The sequence below is a fragment of the Ctenocephalides felis genome, unplaced genomic scaffold (assembly GCF_003426905.1).
Source record: "Ctenocephalides felis isolate EL2017-DRISC unplaced genomic scaffold, ASM342690v1 CF-g0.4_SCAFFOLD_01604, whole genome shotgun sequence".
Classification (NCBI taxonomy): Eukaryota; Metazoa; Arthropoda; class Insecta; order Siphonaptera; family Pulicidae; genus Ctenocephalides; species Ctenocephalides felis.
In genome coordinates, this window is record NW_020537758.1 from 25,020,536 (window position 1) to 25,044,802 (window position 24,267).

At 29.1% G+C, this 24,267-nt stretch overlaps 1 pseudogene; it reads right to left on the reverse strand.

Moving 5' to 3' along the window:
- Positions 1-36: 36 nt before the first annotated feature.
- Positions 37-20,633, reverse strand: LOC113373554 (annotated as a pseudogene).
- Between the last annotated feature and the right edge of the window lie 3,634 nt (positions 20,634-24,267).

The window sequence follows — 24,267 nt, forward strand, 5'->3', positions numbered from 1 at the left end:
AATAAATATAAATATTTCACTTTCTGGGTTTTTCTTCTAGCAGCTACTTGTGACTTCTTCTTGACAAGAAATTGACACCACAGTCGGGTGTTGGCTTTCCCTGGTCTTCTTAAGTCGACTTTTCGTTGGAAAGCTTTGTCACAAAGCCCGCAGCAAAAGGTTTGTAACCTGTGTGTTACGCATGTGCGTTATGAGATTAGAACTCTGGCTGAAAGCTTTCGAGCAGACGACGCATTTGTGGGGTTTTTTCACCTGAAAAGAAACAGAAAAGGTAATGTCAGTCAAAGTAAATTAAAAATCTATTTTTAACATTATTGCAAAATTTCTCATATATGTGGTAAATATTATTATTAAAGTTTTGCAATTGTCATTGATGTTTAATATATAGTGCTCACTGACGTAAAATGAATGTATATGGCAAAAACAATACCTGTAATCAGTTGTGTATTTGCTATACGTACTTCATACACAATTTACAATGACGTAAGCAAAAATATATTATAATTATTCATTCAATCACATCATTACTTATTGCTGTGATTGTTAAAATGAAGATGCTGGGACAAGTTTGTGCACGGGTTAAAGTATCAGCTGAAACTCATGATATTTCCTTCAAATAAAGTTGTTTTATTATACTGGTCATTTATAAGATAAATTCTTTGTCAATTTATAATTAATTTCGGTAAGCGAAAGCATATTTCTGGCATGAGTCCGGCGGGCTTGCGTCCACGTGGCTCTAGCCGAGGGCACGAGGCAGCGATTGAGCTGAATCACCCGTCAGATGCGCTTTTGAAATGCGAAGTAAATGTAATACATCTTATTGCGTTAAACCGGTAATTCAATCCGTACATTTATTATAATGCGGAATATAAATGCTATTGCCAAAATAATATGTATAAAACAATAAAAATTTACGTTAGAAGACCCATTCAAGACAATTTTTCACCTAACTTTATTTCACAATTATTTTGTGTTAACATAGTAAATTCAGAACAAATTTCTGAAAATTTCCTTGGGAGCACCAAAATATGTCCCAAACTGGCTGATTCATCTCGACACGAATACACCTACCATAAAAGATGTAGTAACAAAAACAGCACATAAATATAGAAAATATCATCAGTCATTCAAATTCACTAGCAAATTTCTTACTAACAGAATCGTCGTAGGTTAAAGAGAAAATCGCCACCTGATTTAAGTCATCAATTTTTGAGGAAACTGATGCCAAACAGTAGTGAGTTAGTGACAACAGTTTTTACTTGGAAATATAGATAGCAATATGTTTCCAAGTAAAAATAGCGCTCCTCCGGTATTTATGCATCATAAAATATTCGCCCCATTGCAGAAATTGTAGTAAGAAAAATTTATCCCACAGAGATGAGATAACTGTTTGGGTTGCCATTGTGAAACCGACGAAGTATTAAGTCAAACTAGCCCAACAGCTTACAAGATTTTGAGTTAAAAATAATAAAAAAAAGTTTAATTTGTCGTATTTTTATCGATTTCATCCTTTTGTTTATATTTATGAAAAAATTATTAAAGTAAAAAAAAATTGGTACTTATCTACCTGATAATTACATTAACTCATCACTCTATAATGGAACTTTTTATAAACTAATATATTATCTTTTACTCATATTTTTTAGTAAGATATAACGAAATGAATGAAAAATAATTGAACAAATTCGAACATTAGGTTTAAGCAATTGAGAAAATATTTGGAATAAAATCTCGTGATATCCTCGAGAAGGTATTGTTAACAATAAGCAAGGGAGGGACGAGTGGTAAATAGATTTTGATGCTTCCAAACCATGGACCAGCCTCTAAGTAAAGCCAGACTAATAATGTATGAGTCTAGATCTACAAATGTGTCCATTACCAAAGTTTACTGATTTTGTTAAAGAAACAGAAAACTGTCCTTTAGCCCAAACCACCTGGTGTTTGCGATATCGACGCATCCTTATACAACGTTCCTCGTTCGTCCTCTTTCCGGCGTCGGGTCGACCCTGTTTTTAATTATAATTGTCGGTGGCACGCGATTCGGTTTAATATAAGTGGCCGATGTAACGCCACTCACACCAGCAAAAGGGGTTGAAAGACGTTATTCGCAAACGACAAACGAGGATAACGGTTACCTGGTAACTGTTTCATAAAAAGGTATTCTGGAGTATTGTTATTAAATATTCAAGACTTGACCGAATTTTGTAGGCGATTAGGTATTTGTTTTGTATTTGCCTAATTGCGCTATAGTTGACGAGTATTTTTACGTATAGCCGGATTGATATTTATTATCTATCTTTGCCTTGTATTTAATAATGGATGGATGCTTGAAAAGCTTTTTATTTACTTCACGAAGGAGAAGTTCATATTTTTGCCAGAAAATATGAATTGCTAATTTTATAATTTCTCAAAGTTCCAAGTCTTTCCTAGTCGTTTGAGACCGGAATTGTACAAATTACTATGTACTTTCAGCCAAAATTTGACAACAAATATGCTTAAAATTGGCAAGCCTGATGTAAAAATTCAAAAATTACTTTTGAAAGACAATTTTGCGAACCATTATTTAGTAACTTGCTCATAAGAGCTAAATTTTATGTTCACCTATTAGCCAAAGTTCCTACTAACTTTTGGATCTTACTAACCGAAGTTGGTGTTATTCAAACATTCCAATTAATTTAAACTGACTATAGACGAAATAATTAATTTATTAAGTTGTATACTTAGTATTACTTAGTGGTCAGACAAATACTGATTTTTGGTTTCGTTCGATATTCATCTCGTCTAGCTTGATATCAAGCAGTAATGCTATCAGACTTTTACCTGCTATTATAGATGTGAATAAGTGAAATTAACTTCTTGAGGGCTAATCTCATCGAATATATATCGTCAGTATTAGATCAAAACTAATAAAAATACACCATTTACTTTAAGAGTTTAAAAGTTTACATCAGTACAGCTAATAGAATTCATATAGATTATAATAGCTGCTCTAACAAAAAAACATAGGTTATAAACTTATTAAGAGTCAATTAATTCGACCAATAAACGATTGTTAAATCTTTATTACGTATTTAATCGATCCTTTAAATTTTGAAAGTAGAGCGAACGCCTGTAATCATGGTAATTATGTTTCAATAAAAAGAAGAATGATTTAATGTCCCTTAGTTACGCATGTAGAATACTGTCTACATGTAATATATTTTGAGTAATGAGACACACACCAGCGACCATATCTTTTACAAGACTTCACTTATAAAGTAATAAATCGAAAATGTCAACGCCGCGGCCGGTTTCGTAACGATTTTCGCATACGGTAATCTCTGGCACAGTGCAAACGTTAATTGCGCGATCCAATTCATATCGGCCGACGGCCGTAAGAGGCTGCAATTGAGACGACCAGATGAGATGGGATTTTGATCGCCAAAAATATAAATTATTACATTAATATAAAAATATAATACTCTCACATATACCATTATATATGTATATTTATACTCAGAAATTGGGGGATGTCTATTCCACCAAGGATGCTACCTACGAGCAAACAAACTTGCGAAAAATAATTATGAAATGATACATTGTGTATGAATTAGAGACTTTGACTTTAGAAACTCCAAGTAAAACTACTTCAAAATTCTGGAGATGATGATGAATAAGATATCATAGACCAACAGTGTCACAAATGAAGAAGTACTGCACGGAGTGGGAAATAAAACAACTCTACTGTTTGAAGGAAATTGGATCAGTCCCAACTGGAAAAAGATTATCTTTTGTTGCCAAATAAAACTAAACTGTAATGGCTACTAAAAATGGCTATTGGACGACTTAAGCGTGAAGAAAAAATATAGTGAATTTAAGGCCAGGGCATCGAAGCAGTAGAGGATACTGGATACAGTTGTTGTTGTTGGATTTCCAAATGCTGGTAAAAGTACTCTTTTTCAAGCAATTTCTCGTGCTCGGCCTAAAACAGCCCCTTGTCCATTCACAACTTTGCGACCTCATTTAGGTATGATTCAATATGATGATTTTGAACAACATGCAATCGCAGATCTACAAGGATTATTTGAAGGATCAAGCAAAAATCGTGGTTTAGGAATACAGTTCTTAAAACATACAGAACGCTGTTCTGCACTTTTATTTGTTCTGGATGTTTCTCTGATCCTTGGGTTCATTTGGAAATACTAAAATATGATTTAAGGCAGTTGAGTCCAGAGCTGTTAAGGAGACCTCATTTAGTTATTGCTAAAAAAATTGATATTGAAGACTCAAAAAATAATAATAACTTCTAATAAATAATAATAACTTCTTGAAAGTAAAACAGATTTGCCTGTTATACCTATATCAGCTAAGGCAGGCACAAAAATTGAAAAACTTTCATTGCAGTTAAGAATATTATAAGATTGATATATTTGAAGTAGATATATATTTGAAATAGACAGTTGTGCCATTTTCCGGTAGAGACAGTTATTATAACAGCTAAACTATACTGATTTTGAGAGAGAAAGTTGAAGTATTCTTCTTCAAACAAGTTTCCATTATTGATTTTAGTTAGTGTGTTGCATTAATATGACCAAATTGCTTCTAAAGAGTCAAAAGTAAGTTTTCGTGTTTGAATTCATGTAATAATAACTATATTAATTGTATACAGATAGATCACTTTGCTTGTTATTTTTCTGTAAGTTGAACATTAATAGTTATTTACCAGCAATAAGTTTGCTTAGATAATTCAGCTATAATGATGATTTGTTTTCAAGTATATGCGTTGGGTACGGTTGTGACAAATGTTGTGGATACGGTTGTGACATGTATTTCTTGTCCTTTCTGGGCAAATATTAAACAGATAAAAAATCTGACTTAACTTACACATCAACCAAACATCTAAAACCCATATTCTTAAATTATTATTATATTCTTATATAAAGATTTTTCGGTCCTATCGAACTTACTAAAAAGCTAATAAAACAATTTCTCACTCACCTGTATGAATGTACGTGTGTTTCTTCATATCTGATTTCTGGTGGAACCTCTTCCCGCAATATTGGCAAGGGTAGGGCCTCGTGTCGGAGTGGATGAGCAGGTGCGTACTCAGCGTTGATGACCGCTTGAAGGCTTTGCCGCACTGCTTGCACTGAAAACAAGGATAGATTCCAACAATTAGGTCAAATGTAACCAAATAAATTATAATGCACACCTGTACAGCATTGATATACAGTTAAGAGATTCCAAAAGATGATTATAGAGATTAACGACGAAAGTTATTTTAGATATTTGTATATAATTATATTAAAACTAGCCATTTTCACAAGAACTGAATAATTCTAGATTGTTTACATATGAATAATTAACCAGATATTTGCCAAAAATTACCATTAATTAGAAAAATTAAGATAAAATTTTTATTACCAAATGAAATGGTGTATCTGGGCACTGCTATGCAAAATTTCAAAAAAAATTCTTTACTATTCAGACTGTAGCGCTAATTATTATTGTAAATATATTAATTTATATTTATAATTTTATAACTAAATTACTTTTATCAATTATTTTATACAATTATTCATAATGTTTCAATATAAAGCAAATGATTGATTTTAGGTTTCATGCGATAGAAAAATTATTTGCTTTGAATCTATAAGTGTTGAAATTATTATATTTTTTGGGCATGAATTATACTTTTAATCTTTCCTAATTTTCAAAATTCAATCATGTACTTAATTTAAAAACATGAAATATCTAGAAAATTGAATTGATATTGAATTGAATTATATTCGAAGTGGCAACAATAAAAAAAATTAACGGAAATATTTATTTAGTGATTAACGCATTTGATCGAAACATAAGAATTAATAATTCTACTGTTTAAATAATGATAACAATACTAAATTTACACCCATGACATGAAAATATCTGGTTAATTATTCATATGTAAACAATCTAGAATTATTCAGTTCTTGGGAAAAAGACCGTTTATAAATTTAGAATTGTCATCAAATACAAGTTCAATAAATTGTCAAAATTTCCATAATCCAAATATAATAATTACGTAAATGCACATAATAAATATGGAAATTGTTTTTCAATATCTGCTATTGAAATGTTGTATAATTCAAGACCTTTAAAGTAATCTTGTATAAAAATATGTATGGTAAATAAGACTTTAAAGCCTTCTTAACACAATATGGAAAGTATATGTATAAATACTGCCTTATGTAATAAAATTTTAAATGTTGGAGAAATATATCTAAAACTTCAGTACTTAGTGATTATAGCCGAATGATAAATTAATTTTTCAAATTTTTTGCCAAATAAATTTCAAACATAAAAAGGTGCCCACATCATTTATTATTTTGAATTATAATTCATTTCCTTAAAAAATCTTTTCATTTTCATTTAAAACGTAATTACATGAATTACGTATGACTGTAGCTACTATGAGTTACGTATTTACTCAATACTCAATAAAATTGTGAGAAACATATTTCATAAAGAATGTCTACATGTTTACAATCCGTAGTCCTATTTATCATCATTAAGATGAGGTCTACGCGCTCTAAATTACAACGCAATATTCTGTAACAAACCAACTGTACAAATTGACTGACAATCAGTAAAGGAGAAATCCATTTTTAGTTGTTAGACAGACAGCCAGCGACATTATTATATCACAAACGTTTATATTATACCAAAACATTATATTATAACAAAAAGAGGACACTTTGGATCAGTATAGAAAGAGAAACTATAGGGAATCGATGAGCTCCAGAAAACGAGAACTTTCAAGAAAATGAATCTACGAAATAATCAAGAAGCTGGATATAATCATGGAGCAAGATGCAATCAAAATTGCAGGAAGAATCGTAAAGGCAGAAAAAATCGAAAACTTAGGAAATTACAATCAGAATCATATATACTAAATACCAGATTTAAACTCTGCCTAGCTCTTTATCTATATATAGTATATTATTTACTGAATAAAAGCCATTTTGGTGTGACGCAATATTATCGCCTAATGGAAAAGATCTTCCAAATAGATTCTTCCAATGAAAGACTCGGCACCAATCACCAATGAGTACACATACGTTGATCACAGTTGGTTTGATTGTTTGAACAAGTGTTCGGATGAGAAGCTACAAGGTGATTACACGGATGTTTGTACATGGCCAAATCAGATAGGAAGATTAAATGGATGGAATATTTGGTATTTGAAAATAATTTGAATTTTTAATTACCAAAAAATATATGAGAAAATATTTATTTTTACCTAGAAACTTTTCATTATTAATTAATTGAGTCATACTGAAACAATGACCTAGAGTAAACGACATTTGTAAAGACTATATTTTATAAATTTACTGATAAGGATAAGTGATAAGGATTGATCAAAACCTAAATCGGGATAGACACAGATCTGTACACAAAGATCTGTAAAAAACTACAAGGATCGCAAAGATCTAAATGCAGATCGGCAAGGATCTATATTGCAAGTATCAACTAAAAGTTGAATTTACTGTTGCTAATTAGCAATTTAAATGGAATAATTCTCTATTCATTGGTTCGCCCGTGGGTAAGTGTTAGAGATACGGAATTTGAATCGAAGGTCCCAGGTTTGATATCCGCTCCGAGCAGCCTGATATCCAGCAGTTGTGACATATATTTTCTTGGAAACATTGATAGTAATATGCTTATGACATATATTTTCTTGAAAACATTGATAGCAATAGGCAAAAATAGTATTTACTCGGCATTGCTGCACCAATGAAAAATTCATCACAATTACAAAAATTGTAATAATCAAAATTTATCACATTGAAACAACTGTTGCCATATATTTACGTAATACGTAAATTACGTAAGACGTGATTTATTAAGTAAAATCGCCCAATTTATAGAACCCTTAAGTTCTAATTGCTGTTACGGTATAAAATTAAATTTTTATAATATTAAAAATTAAATTTTTTGATTCGCTAATTCATTCATACGTATTTCTTTGTTTTGATTTGAAGACATTGCACCTGAAGTGCATGTTCTTCGTGCAATCACAGATGACAAGTGTTAGTCATAATTATATTTTTGAAATTATAATCACAATATTATTGTAAAATGTTATTGTCCTTTCAAATTACTCATATTATAAATGAATAATGATTCAATAAGTTATTTAAGTAGATAGTTAAAAATTTAATGTTTTAATTTTTTTCTTATTAATTATTCATAGAATAATGTATCATTGATATTGTTATTTTGTTTCAAATTCATCAGTAATTAATCAATATTGATTAACAACTTTTTTCAGAGATTTAGCATTTTAAAAACGGTGTAAAGTTGTTCATAGTACAAAACTAAATCGTGACCTGTTTAGTTAAATATATAATTACGAAAATATTTTATAAGGAGTATATATAATTATGTAGGTATGAATCAAAATTCGTGTGATTGTCGAGCGATTGTCAGGTGGTACCAAGAGAGCAATTAAAATAGCGTGGATTTCTTTTAATTGCATTTACTAATTACTGTTCTTAAGCATACCCAGTTTTATTAATAATGCAAAACTAGGATGCTATTCAGAATAGAAAATATTTGTAGGATTCAAAATCTTCAAATAGCTAGTAATTCGAAATATAATAAATTTGGCACAGGTGAAAAGGCAATGAAAAACCTCTTATACTAACCTCTAATTCAATTTAGTATTTAACATTTGCTTAGTATATTATTTGTTTTATTTTATATTATTTAGTTCATACTTATTTTGATGCAACTCATAAACGTTTGAAATTAAATTTAAACATAAAATATTTGGTTATACTTTTTTCAAAATATTACTAGCAAATTATCTGGAAACATCTGGAAATTAAAATAGAAAATTAATTTTTATAGTAACTTATCTATTGAATCGGTTAGTAAGTCATTTCCAAATATAATTAGATAAATAATTATCCCTTTTACTAAAGTTAATAATAATAACCATTGTATGTAGTGACATCGTCAATTAATCTCATATAAGCTCCACTATAGAATAAAATTTCAGGAACTTACAATTAACTACAACGACAGTTTTAGTAAGATTGATACTTGTAATTACTGAAATTAAAAATACCCATCTATAAACCATAGCTCTAAATCTAGACAAATTATTAGATAAAATTGTGAATTAATCATAGTAGTATTAAATCGTAAAAAACTAAATCATAAATTTGAAATATACCGATAATGTTTTATATGCAAGACAAACTTGTATTTTCATTTGTAAAAAAATGATTAGAAATATAAATATTACAATCAATATTATGAAATTAATAACGGTTATGATTTGGTACTTTCTTTGTAAACCCTCAGTGCGAAAACATAATATCGATAAAGCGAAATAAAGCCCGTGTCCAAATATTTTCGTTGCATTTATAATTTTACGAGCACTTCGTCCTTAACGAATATCTTGTTTAAAAAGCCGAAAATGTGCCTTTGGGATATAAAAGTGTTTCGCACTAATTTTGTAAGCAATTTTCTGTAAAAAGCAGCTACCATATCATAAGAACTTGTAAATGTCCGGTAATAAACGAGAACGGCACGCTCCGGGACGAAATGAACTGGTTCCGGACTTTGCTTGTTACAATTTTGGTTCGAATCGAATCGCCGGATTCGCCGGATTCGGCGCCGCTTCCACAAAACGGAGTGATTATCGTTCAATTTCAGATATTAAACGGTAGATTGAACGATTTTAAATGTTTAAATAAATTGTGGGCTGGAGATAAAAATTTTCTCATTAAATCTTACGTTAAAATTATAAAATATATAAAAAATATCTTACTTTTTACAAATTTATTATTGAAATATTATTTAATTGTTTCATCATTTTTTTATCATTCATAATTATAACTTTTTCTTACATAAATAGGAGTGACTAGGTGACACTTCTTGTTGATTAGCAATAATTTTTTAATTTACTAGTTATAGCTGGGAGAACAGAAAATTCAATGGTAATAGAACATTGTCGATATGGAAATATTACCCTTATTCAATTTATAGCGAAATGACAAACAATGTATTCTATCTTGTTACATTTAACAGAAATCGAACAAACAAACTTTATTTGAACACTATCTCAAAATCTGTATAGTTTTTAATTATTTATTTTAATTCTTTTCAATGACTTCTATTATTAATAATTTTTATCATTATTATTATTAATTCGATACCCACTAGCTCTTCAATGTATTTTTCTTTATTCTTCACCGAAATAATAAATGACATGCTCGACACGATATTATTGGCGAAATTAATCGAACGAACGTATGTTTAAATAATCTGCCATGAATAAATTATGCAAAATTACTAACAGTTTAATGTAATTTCTTATTCGCATATGCTCATTTCGATCAATATGAAAGTGAAATGGAATAAAAATTGTAACTGAAAATTTTGAACGTTTTACTATAATGAAAATATGATTTTTTATTATTATTTTTACTTATGTGGACATGAATTCACGAATTTTTTTTAGTATGATAATAGATATATTTACGTCTAAAATACTGGAATTGAAATAATAAATATGAAATCACAATTACTGAATTGCGATCTAAGAAAGCGTGATAGAAAAATTGTAATATTCTAAATTGTATGGATTATATAAGGAACACTTTGTCTTAAAGGCCAACAACTTAAAAAGACCAATAGTTCATAAAATTTTGCAATTCCATGAATCATTGTCTATTTCAATCTTAGGAAGGATTTGTCTTAGAGCTTAGAGCTTTCAAATCGACATTTGGAAAGTTGTACAATAAGTACCATGATCGGAAACCAATTTCTTAGTTCTTATTATCATAAAAGAGTAACGAAACAATATCGTATCTGGGCATTACGAAAACTTAATCAAAATGCTCGGCAATAAACAACGGAAGAATGTTAAATAAGCCGTTCGCACGCGAAACAACATATTGCTGGACATCGATTACACGCGACAAGCGTTCATTAAGGAAGCGTGCCGAGGTGGAATACGGAACGAAGTCTTCTTCTCTCTTAACAAAATTTGCCCCTCTCATTATTTAGTTTCATTTTCATTTTTATTAACTCTACTCCCGAAAGCTCGACGAGGAATAATCATTTTCAGTGGCGTCTCAAGAGTTTCGACCGGAATCAAAACATCTTTAAGTTATGCTCATTGATAAACGTTTATTAACTGCTAACACAATAGAGAAATGCCGAGAAGCACATTACAAACCAGCCCTAATATTATTTTTATTTTTCTAACCTCTGCTACCTAAAATTTGGGGATTAACCATTTTCAATGGCATTTCAAGGGTTTCAAATTTCACAAATATACAATAGGGTAAAACGAAGCTGGTAAAAAAGTTACCATTATCTCAAAAACAAGTAATGAATATAAATATTTAACGATATTATTTTATAGTAGAAGATAAAAAATAGATAACCAGCCATCATCTTAATACGACCTCACTATTATGTAATAAATGGCCATGTATATTCATAACGAAAATATTTTTTTTGGGTTTGAGCTATTTTATTTAGTTTATAATATGTGAATAGAACTATCATTTTGTAAAATCCTCTTAAAATTAGAAATAAAACATAATATAAATTTGCCTGCTGACTGTCTTTTTTTCCCTGACTTTGTGGTGAAAAGGGACTGATGACAAATTTTAGAAATATAGTATATAGTAAAAAATAAAGTTCTATAATTAGGAAATAACTGAAAATTTTACTGAACATATTTTGATCGTTGTTTGTTCGAGTGTTGTTGTAATGTAGTTTATTTGGTTTAGACAGTATAATTACTGAAAGTCAATTTGGACCTTTGTGCCCCGCCTTACATAATATAATTAAGTTTAGTCTTCAGCATTGTCTAAGATTAATAACATTTATTAACACTCAATTAACTAGCTGAATATCATTTCAAAATTACTGAAATTTTTAAATGCCTTTCTAGCTACTGCTCTATATTAGCCCAAATCTTTTTTCAAAAATTCTTGAAACTATTGATATATAAAATGATTTCTCAAAGAAAGTCTTGTTTTTTAACAAAAAGTACAAAACTGTTTCTCATCATAAATTTATTAATGCTGCTCCCGAACTTGATGATATCCCCATTTTGATACAAATTCTTAAACATTATACAATATGATCTCAAATCCATTGATCAGAGAAGAAATCAATCTTTATGTGAACCCTTTCATTACTTTTATGGATTTGAAAACTTTGCATTTAATATTTCTTATATTTAAAATAAACAAATATTTTAATTTTTTTTTTCAATTCCTATTATTTTCAAAAGCTATTAATTCTGAACAAGAAGCGCTTAAAATATCTTGCTGACAACTTGTTTGGTGCATTTCGTGTTATCGAAGCCCGAGGCGACAGTATTTTGATAAAAGTGTGTATAGTGCTAATTTAATATCCGAAATGTCACATGACAATTTATTGTCGGAGATATTTTTATTAAACGGTTATACGCTGAATACGATTTCTATAAGAAGCTAATATTGATAAATAATGCAGTTCTGTTTTGGATTGAGCAATTTTATTTTAACAGTCAGTAATGAGCTTTCAAATTTGTAAACTGCTTCAAATTATATAGCGGGAAAAGGAATATATCTTTACCCGAACTCGGTGAGTTTTCACTTTATTAGCAATTAACAGGTATTTTGTAACAACATGAGGTATCGACTTTATTTGATGATTTTAAATTACTGAAATACTAAATCAACTTTTTTTTAATTCTTGATACATCCAAAAATAGAAAAATTTTGGGGTCAATATTAAAAGGATGATCTAACTGCCAGGTTATTACATAAAATATTAAAATAAAATATTGGTTTAACTTATATATTTTGTTAATCCTATTTTACACATGCTCTATTTTTTCTATTGCCCTTTATTGAAAACTATTTAAAATTGTTTTATCTTAAGACAGCTTAAATCAAAGTTTTATTTAATTTTAATCGCTTTCGTGTACTTAAACTAAAAATAAAATAATACTCCGGTTGAAAAATAGCTAAAAATCTAATAAAGGCTATTTCACACATTGTTGAACAAAGACCATTGATGAGATGTAAATCGTATTCAATCAATAATATTTTGTTATGTATTTCTATTTAATTAATTATTAGATTCTATTGAATTAATAAAAAATTTGCATAATAAATAAATAAATTCACATTTGTAATTTTAAAATATTGTAAGTTTCTGCATTGCCTCCACGATAATGTACTTTCGATTTCTCGTCATGTAAAATAAAAATGAAGGATCATTAAAATGACATTAAACCTGTACAGCAAATAAATAGGCCTGTTATAAATTTTTATTTAACTTTCGGTAATGTTGAACATTTTATGTACGTACGCCAATGCCTTTGGGGCAGTTTGGAGAGCGTGCTCCACGCAATTAAAAAATAATTAAAAGACAAACATAAAGTGGTTACCCTTGTTATGTAAGTAGGAGAAATTTCTAAAGATATAGGAATAGGGTTTGAGAAAAATGTGGCATGAAATTTGGAAAACACATAAATTGATCATTAATATTTTCAAGCAAAAAAGGCACGAGACATTACTGATAAACTGTATAGTGTTTCACAAATTATTTTTCCATTACTAATAATAATTTTTATCGATCAGTGAATAGTTACCCATCAAAATTGAAGTGATATGTTGGATAAGAGTCAGCTCGTTGATATTATGGAAACGATAAATTGATTTTCTTGAAATAATAATTAATGTGTTATATGAAAATATTTTCATTCGCTTTGAAGCAGAAATAAGTAATACAAATTGATTTAAATATTCATATTTTTACACCAACAATAATATCATTAAATTAAACTTATAAAGAAACTTGCCAACACACTTTAGTAAATTTTTTTTTAAGTAGGACCTCTCAAAGTTGACCGATTTAAAAAAAATCAATTTATTGTTAAACAAAAAAAGGCAATTGTGGTATTTTTTCACTATGGTCCAATAAATGTTATTCACGGTTACGATCCCAAAGTTTAAATAAATAAGATTAATAAAACTTAACCGCAATAACCTGAAAATTGTCATAATTTCACAAAAGCTCTGAGTTGCACTTAAAAGCTCATAATTTCTAAAAAACGTGAGATAACTTTTTTTTCAAAATTTTTCAGGACAGTTATGAACAATACTATCGTCCCATTTCGGCTTGACGTTAAGATCTTTTGCACCCAGTATATATATATATATATATATATATATATATATGTGTGTGAGTGTATATATATATATATATATATATATATATATATATATATATTATGTTAAATTAACGGTGATATGTAGAACCATGTTAAATAATTTGTTCGTCGGATTTTCAGCTTAATTTCAAAGTACGACGATTCTCGTGACAGTAGAAATTAAAATATCCCGATGAAACGATTCTTTGCGAAAAAGCTCGCCACTCTTCTCCTGGACACGTTTTAATTATCTTGCACTGGCAAATTTCGATCTGATGTGATTATAATCAAGAATCAGATGTGACACATGAATATTAACATTTATATTTTTATGGAACACGCGATATCAGGCTCATCAGGCGCATCATATGCGCTTTTAGCGGTACAAATTTATTAATGGCGCTTTAATTAGCGCTTTCGTTTAATGCGATTAATCCGACATTACGTTTGCATTAATTAATTATGGATATTTTCATTAGACTAATCTTTCAGAAATATTGTAATAATTATCAGTAAACACTCATTTTCATTAAACAATTTTATTATGCACATTAATGTAATTTTAATGCTCCTGCTGGTATAGGTATAAAGCAACTGAACTAGATTTTTATCAATTCAATTTTAATAGAAATTATTGTTAATTACAGCAAGGTACCAATGAATATTGATGAAAATGAAAGTTAACCCTCTATGGATCCGACTAACTTTCAGGTCACATTCCAAATTATTCGATATTTTGTTCGACCAAATAATTTTAGGTTTTTTATGAGATGATCATAGACCTTATAATAATATGGTTTACAAAATTTATTGATATGGCGCATGAATCATAATACTGCAACTTTGTCAAAACAACTAATTTTAATATTTATGACCTTGGCTAGACTTGTATTTCTTACGAAAGACACGTAATTTATTAATACAAGAAAAAAAATTAAATAGAATTTTTTGTTTGTTTGTTGTTTTTCATTTCCATATAATAAATAATGGGTAGTACTGCCCTAAGGCAGATCTGTGAGCAGGGAACAGAAAGAGATGATAAAATTGTAGTAGGCTATATGCTAGAGCAAGTGCCAGAAATTCGATAACTAACCATGCGAATCTCTAATTGCTTATGAATAAATAAATAAATTGTTAAGAGTAAGTCTACAATCCTTTCCCGGGATGTAAGAAATCTTAATATTTTTATAATAACAAAGACAAATGACCGTGTAAACGATCTGTTTTCATAACAGTAGTCCGCATTTCCTCTTGCGGACAAAGAGGCGTGCGTGACACATCCGGCCTGGTTGATTTTTTAGTCCGAACAATCGGCTCATTAACGCCCATAGTTTGTATGTGACAACACCTCGTTAATAAATTACACAAATTCTGATTTTTAATGGAACGATAGTGGATTTAATACTTTCATATTTTTATTAAACTAGTTGGTTTGGTATTTAGCCTTGAGGCAAGTTACATGAACTTCCCGATATGTGTAAATAATTGACTTAATCAAAAAAAAGTGTAAATAATATACTTCATCAATCCTAAAACGATAATAATTTTAGTAAAGTTTGACGAATTTTTAAAATTAAACTACTTGTCGTAATGCCGTAATATTACGGTAAGTTCTATAAGACCATGATGTATATCGCCAAAAAAAAAGTTCCATGAAAATCGGCTTAAATTTTTTTTTCAACAGTTCATTACAAGAAAACGGCTCGGTAGATTTTCACCTAAAATTAATCAGTACCATTCCCAACTAATATCTTTCGAACAGTTTTTGATTTTTTAAAATCGGTTCGGTAGGATGAGCTTAAATGAGGACGAAAATTTAACACTTTTTTTCAACAGTTAATTTCAAGAAAACGGCTCGGTAGATTTTCACCTAAAATTAATCAGTACCATTCCCAACTAATATCTTTCGAACAGTTTTTGATTTTTTAAAATCGGTTCGGTAGGATGAGCTTAAATATGGACGAAAAGTTTAACACTTTTTTTTAAATTGCAAAGAAACGGCTTGGCAGATCGTTGCACAAAACTGACAAACGATAGTCCTCACCGAAATACATCAAATGGCTTTTAAATTTCTGAAATCGGTTCAGGCGTTTTTGAGAAAACGTCGATCAAAAGTCTAATTTTGACAAATGTCAAAAAAACTATACCAATTTTTGCAATCTTTGACGAATTTTTAAAGCTAAACGAGTTGTCGTAGGGCCGTAATATTTTAGTATGACCTAGAAAACTATGGTATCTAACGTCAAAAAAAAGATCATAAAAATCGTCGAATTTTTTTTTTTTAAACGCTATTACAAGAAAACGGCTCGGCCGATCTTTACCAAAAACTAATCAGCACGATTCCCAACCAATATCTATCGAATGGTTTTTGAATTTTCAGAATCGATTTAGAATTGCGGGCTAAAACGTGGGCGAAAAATTTTTCACTTTTCTGCAATTTACAACGAAACGGCCCGTCCGATCGCCGCACAAAACTCAGAGACGATAGTCCTCATCGAGATACATCGAATGGCTTTTAAATTTTTAAAATCGGTCCAGTCATTTTTGAGAAAACGTCGATTTACGGCAAAAAATCTGTTCACATACACACACACACACACACACATACACACACACACACATACTTTTTCCAAATTTGGTCTCATTCGATTCAGAATGGCTTGAAACGTCGAGAAAACATAAAATTAGCGAATCGGATTTTTTGATGAAAACATAAACTTCTCCTTCGGGAAGTTAAAAATAATTGAATTTATATACTGAAACTTCTATCAATAACCCTAATATAGTTATATTATACTTCATAGTAGCCCAATGTGCTTTAAGGTGTTAATCAATAAACAGACTACTAATAATAAATAAAACAAATTAAATAAGTATACAACGTTGAAACTTGTCACATTTGGTAAAAATATATAAAATTCATCCAAGTCATTTAAGAGTCAAGAGTTCTTAAAACAATTAGAGAAAAACTGTTCATTTATTCAAATTGATCATTTCAAATTGTGCCATTGTTGATGAAATTAATATTTTCATTTTTTAACTTCCCGTAGGGTAAGTTATTGTAATGGGCCGAAAATCGGAATTGAAAATTTTTACATTTCTCGACGTTTTGAAGGTTTCTGAACGTTTTGGCATACCTCAGAAAAAATGGATGTGTGTGTGTGTGTGTGTGTGTGTGTGTGTGTGTGTGTGTATGTATGTATGGATACAAATTTTCGCCCACGTTTTCGGGCGTACGGAACAACCGATTTGAATGGTTCAAAAAACATTCGATTCCTATTGATAGGGAAAAGAGCTGATTAGTTTTTGGCAAAGGCAGGTCCAGCCGTTTCGGAGATACGGAGCAAAGAGTGCAGAAAATAGAAATCGAATTTTTGAGAGAACGGAGTATCCGATTTGAATGATCTAAAAAACATTCAATTAGTAATGATTGGGAGAAGTGTTTATTAGTTTTTGGCAAAGGCAGGCTCAGCAATTTTGAAGATACGGAGCTAAATACGTAAAAAATGGCAATTTTTGAGAGAACTAAGCGTCCGATTTAAATGATTCAAAGAACTTTCTGCTTGTTTTAACAAAATAATTGATTTTGGAAAAAAAAAATTTTGTTCCAATTTTTTTTTTTTTTTTTTTTTTTTTTTTTTTTTTTTTTAGTTTTTTGTATATCGAAAATATTTCAGATTTTATATTTAATTCTGACTATAGTTCTAATATACTTTACAAATAATTACAACTCTGCAATACAATTTATATAATTCTTATAAATATTAGACAATGTTACAATATTTAGAATAATCTATTTGAAAACATTCAGTATTCCACGAACATTTCGTTACGGTACGGGAAGTTCCAGCAATTTGCCTTAAGGCACGATGCCATAATTGCCTCAAGACAGAATTCCACTTACAGCTAGTTTTAAATTGTGATTTCATGAATAATAAATGAAAATATCAATAATATGCGAAAAGTTCTTCAAAAGTAAAATGATTTCTTCATCGACATTTGGCAAAATTTTGTATTTTTAAATGATTACTACCTCATTATACTTTCATTTTCAAGTCTGCCATGCTATAAATAAATAATTGTTATGTAAATTTGGAATTGTCTCGCTTCTTACAACTACGGAATATATTTTGGAATTCTTCGAAAATGAACAATTAAAGAGGAAACGTTGTAATATTTTACATCCGGCACACATAGACGATGATTCAAAAGTGAGATCTATATTTTGGAAATGTGATTTCTCGATATTGAACATCGAGAACTGCGTAAACTTTAATATAATTCATACTAGTTTATCTCTAATGAACCGAATTTTTTTATAAAACGTCAATTTTGTAACTTTCAAAAAGAATATTATAAAATCCAAATTTTATATGTATGTATACATATACAGACTGCATAAGTAAAAACGTATTATACAGATTTGTATAAGTGTTTATGTGTGTATTATCTAATTATTAAAAAAATCTTACCTCGAACGTCCTATCTGTTCCTCTATTAATTCTTCCCAAAGCATTATCCCCATCTTGATCCCAGCAATTCGACGTGTCCATTTGCTCTTCTGCTCCAATTTTTGTACTTGGTGACCTGCGCCAATCTGCAGCCATAGAAAGGATCCCTTCCCTGGTGGAATCAGCAGGTCCTGCTTCCAGTTCACAGAGACTGGCAGGTGACCAAATATTGGAAGATCGTTGCTGTTGGTTTCTTTGATGGGTTTGAGGTTGTTTTGAGACACGAGTGCAGAGATCCAGTGGACCTTCTTCATCTAAAAAAGGATTATAATTTAATCTTACTAACATTAATGAACGATTCGTAAATTCAGAGCTAGTGTTTTTATTAAAATATCATTCTTACCTCCACTTGGATCATGTTCGGGTGTGTATCTGTTTTCAATATCCCTTGACTTAAGCTCAGGAGATGTTGGTTCCGTTCTGCATAAAGCAGCAGGATAATTCAGGAATAATGGAGACCATACAAATGGTGGATAGCCAATTAAGGAGGTGAGACCAGCTGCTCCACCATAAATCGAATTGCTCATATCTGGCAATGAAAGAGGGGAAGATAATTTTAATTTTAGCAATTTTAACTTAAAATTAAATAAATAAATAAATAAGAGTAAATAAATTATTTAATTTCATTGACAAAACGGAACGAAGTGAAATGACAATATAAGCATGGTATAACGTTTTAGAAATATAAATACGAGTAAATTGCATCATATTTTATGCTAATAAATAATATATTATGCAATACCTGTACTATTAATCCGCCTATAGAGAAATCAATAAATAAATAAATAAAATAGAAAATCAACAGAAATCTCTTCATTGATTAAGATTTGTTATAAAACATACGGCTCATTCAATGAGATGAAACATGTTGAAATAAAGATAATTGTTTGATTTTGATACATTATGATTAATTACAATTCTTAAATTTTACATAAAATAGATAATTCTCAGAACTATTACTTAATCATCAATATGTGGGCATTAAGTCATCAGTTAGTACGATTTTAGAGCGCAATAATTAAGTTGTCATCAAAACTCGTGATTTTATTTAAATAAAACAAATATGCTAAAATAAACAAATAATATTTCAATCATAACCAACATATTTAATGATATATAATAGGTATGTCCTACATTTACTTAACGTTGACGTTGAAAGCATCATCCACTCTAGAGATCATCAACAAATAGTAGTGATAAACATAGGAAAAGCGTCACCAATAACAAACCGAGCTTGAAATTTAATTATAGTTAAATAGATTTGCGTAAATAGAGGCGCATTTTGCATGAAATATGACGATGTTGTTATAACTCTATGCAATTCTTCGTAATTAAATTAAAATCGATCGCTATTGATAAGTCAACACGTGTTTTGTTGAATCTCATTTGGAATCGTATTGCAGAATAATTAAACCATAACAAACGTTCGTTTTGTCTTAGGTTTGTTTGTTAATTTTTACCAAGGTTATGTGATAAAGCTTATATAACATGCTATTCTATTCAGGACAAACATACATTAGAGAAATTATGAAAAAATATACTTTTTCTATGTTTGAATTAATCATATTATCGACAGGATTGCGATGAATCTGATTGTTAATAAATAATAGATTTTCATCCAAGTTAAAGCATAAAATGGAAATCTAATTGTAAAATCTGGTAAACAATTTACAATTTATATCATTATTTTATTTCCACTAACCATTTCTATGCCATTTGTAAGCCGCCGCAAGATCCTGCAAAGTTCTAGGAGGTGATAGCGGCGAGTTCGGCGCTACCGGGGCGAACGCGCTTAACCTAGGACTCGCCTGATGAGACGGGCTGGAGGCAGGACTTGGAGGGCTGTAAGCTGCCTGGTGGCCGAGCATCGCGTGGCGGTTATGCTGGTATTGAGCGCCCACCGAGAGGGAGAGCGATCGGGGCATCGCTACGATCTGGAAAGAAATTAACGTATTATTATTGTGAACTATGTACTTACATAATATTTATTGTTTCACTTAATTGACAAGACACTGTTTGATGTTAAAACGCCACGTATGATCATATATATCCATGGAAATATACATGAAAATCAACATATATGTGAAGAAAGAAGTCTACTGAACATGATCATGAAAAGGTAAAGAAACTGGATAAGACCCACATATAATGGGCCTCGCAATAAGCCTTCTATACGACGTCGACAAAAGTGAAATAAAAGTTCTAATAGGACTGGAAAAAAAGAAACGCAAACGCAAATGAATAAGGTAGGCGAGAAAAAAACATAAGAAAATTCAAGGAACTGAAAGCCGAAGTACATGGCTAAGAAGAATTTAAACTGAAGTTTGTAGAGAAAAATGCATAAAAATTTATAAAAAGTGAATGATGGTAATGGGTTTACCAAACAACAGAGGGAGGGGAAAATATTCATTTGTGGCGCACCTATACCATAGACCTGCCTGTGGTCAGATAATAATTCATTATTATAATAATAAAAATATAGACACATAAATACGTATGAATATTTGTATATAAATTATATGTTTTGATCAGTGTGTTTTGTCTGAGCCCTTAGAGCGGTTTCATTAATCATCATCTTCAATAATGATGATTTTTAATATGATCCAGCAATGCTGGGCAGAACTATTTTTACTTGGGAATATAAATCGATCTATAGTTTCGAAAGAAAAGCGATGTTACCGCTATTTTGATATGAATATATATATTTTTTAAAATATAGTTTACTAAAGGCTTTTTGAAGGCAATCTCACATATAATAATAAGTTCAAATTAATATAAGTAAAACTAGCAGTCACTACTACTCAGTAAAAGAAGAATGTTAAAAACTGAATTGAAATTATCATGGTAATAATGAATATGATAAACTTACAATAAAAAGTATTTTAAGAATCAATTAAATAAGACGTTAAATATCAATAGCAGTAATTGAATATAAATTGATGAGTAATTGAAATGATTTTACTTTTAGTCTTTGAACGTAATGTACTTTGAAATAGTACATCAAATATTAAATAAAGTGATAATATTTAATTGTTTATTTTTATTTATATTGGTACTTGAAAATAAATTAATTACAATTCACATTGGATGATATCGCGGTGCTCTAACGGACATCTTATTTTTAATAGATTTTGATTTATACTAAAAATCACTACGTAATTATCTTACCATAGCTGTATTTTGATAAAATATGGCACAAGTACACATTTTGTTTATAATTTAACAAAATTTACATTTATCACGTATATATCTATAAAATAAAAAATTAATTATTGTCAAATTAAATTTCAAATAGTTAATAGGCAAAGTCGTTACTGTAATTAAAGAAAAACAAGAGAACGCATTCTATTTAAGGATTATTATATATGCAATTATTTTTAATAAAACATAAACAAAAACATGTTTATCATAGAATAATTGCTGCAATTTTGTTACAAAAATTTACTATTTCACATTTACTTCATGATCAACATGTTATTGTCGTGGGATTACATTTACAATCTTATATTTTCGACATATAAATGTTCATTTTTAAGAAAATCAAATTTTTAAATTGCGGTTCCAATTGCATCAAGATTTGCTAAATTTTAAAGATATAAAATACATACAAAATACATTTACGCGGTCAAATTATTTTGAAATCTTAAGTAAATATTTTTATGCGTACTTTATTTTTTAGTTCTGTTTGAAATTTTTATTACTCAATATTCAGTGATTGATACAACAAATATATTATAAGTATTAGATATTGATATAATTGAAAAACAAATACAACATAATTAATTATATGTCCCAATATCGTCCACAAATTATTAAAACATTTCATTTATACAGTTGGAAATTGTAGTGTGAAAAAGATCTGGACAATGAAAAAATGTCAAAAACAAATAATTCTACAATCTTCAATGTATTACAAATTGTATTTATCAGTACTTCCAAAAATTTCGTAATTCCTATAAAATTGAGTTGAGCTTCATATATTTACACAGATGTTCTATGAATGCGAAATAATCATTTGTTATTCCAAATTGGATAAAAATATTAAAAAGGCCTAATATAGTTTCGTTTTATTGCTACATAAAATATTTATGTAAAAATCAAGCGATTCTATTTATAGAGATGTTGAAAATAATAACAATAGTGAGTATGCAATCAAGAAGTATAAATAAATGATAGAATTTAATAATAAATGAAAATAAATAAGAATAAATAATTATAATTCCAAGATTAAAAAATATAAATAATAATATCACTTTATTAAAACTATCGTGCATATTGATTGAATTGAATGAGAACGTAAAAATTGAAAAATATAGATATGCTTAGAAAAATATGCCTTATATAGTACCTATTTCAAAGATAATTTGTTTGGATTCTATATATTTTAAACTGAATTAGAAAACCATTGCCAGTCATTATGTATAAAAACATTACTTTAAAACAAGACCCTAAAAATTTGCTACAAAATAAATTGTAATATCTATGTCCACATGTTCATATCAATCGAAAATAAAGAATATATTTTGTTAATAGTTTTATAACATTTATTTATAAATATGATATGTATAAAATCGAATTCTGATTTATCAGTGTTCAAATTCCTTCAACCAATCTCAAATTTTATTTAATATTTTTTTGCATTGCTACACGATCAAACCTGAGTATTGTCAAAACAAAATATCGTAACAAGAGGAGTTTTGTGTCCATAAGTGGTTCGTCTTACACATTTTGTAGTATAAATATATGTTTATCATTTTGAAATTCGAATTTCATTGATTAATTTACAATATTTTTTCTATTAACTACGCATTTTCTTTAAAAATTGAAACGAATTTAGTTGTAGTACTAAATTGTTCAGAAAGTATGTTTTTTCCTGAACAAAGTATTTAATATCTATTATTAATTTATTAGATTTTTTTTTAATTTAATTGATTCTGCCAATAAATCTGCAAATCTTATTTTTAAAAACAAATGCATTGTTAGAAACAGAAATATATTAAGTACAAATTAATCAATCAAATATGAACCTCAAAATAAATTTTAAATATTGAATACTTTTAAATATCTATTATTATAATATACAACATGCAATAATATACATTAATAAACTGTTTAAATCTGTTAGATAGATAGATTGCATAGGCATAAAATAAATTGAAATTTCAAATATATTTTGTTTATTAATAAAATATTAGACTGATGGTTTTAAATAGAATATAATTTTAAATAGAACTCTATATAGCTAATTACCAATCATATCAATTTTAAATGTAAATTATAATTTCAGCATATCAAGCCAAATGTAACTATGTACTAGTAACCACTTACAAATAGAAGTTGTCAATAACCGCAGATCTAGTACTGCCACTGATATAGTATGCAAATTGATGAGGTGAAATTAAAATAGAATTTGAATTGTGAAGTTGAAATTGGAAAAAAACTAGCAGTAAGAAGAACAGGAAGATTAGAGTAAGTGAAGATAAGATTTAAGAGAAAAAAAGAATGAATAAATCAGTTGTAAAGGTAAAGAAAATCGAATAAAAAAGTATACATAAAAGA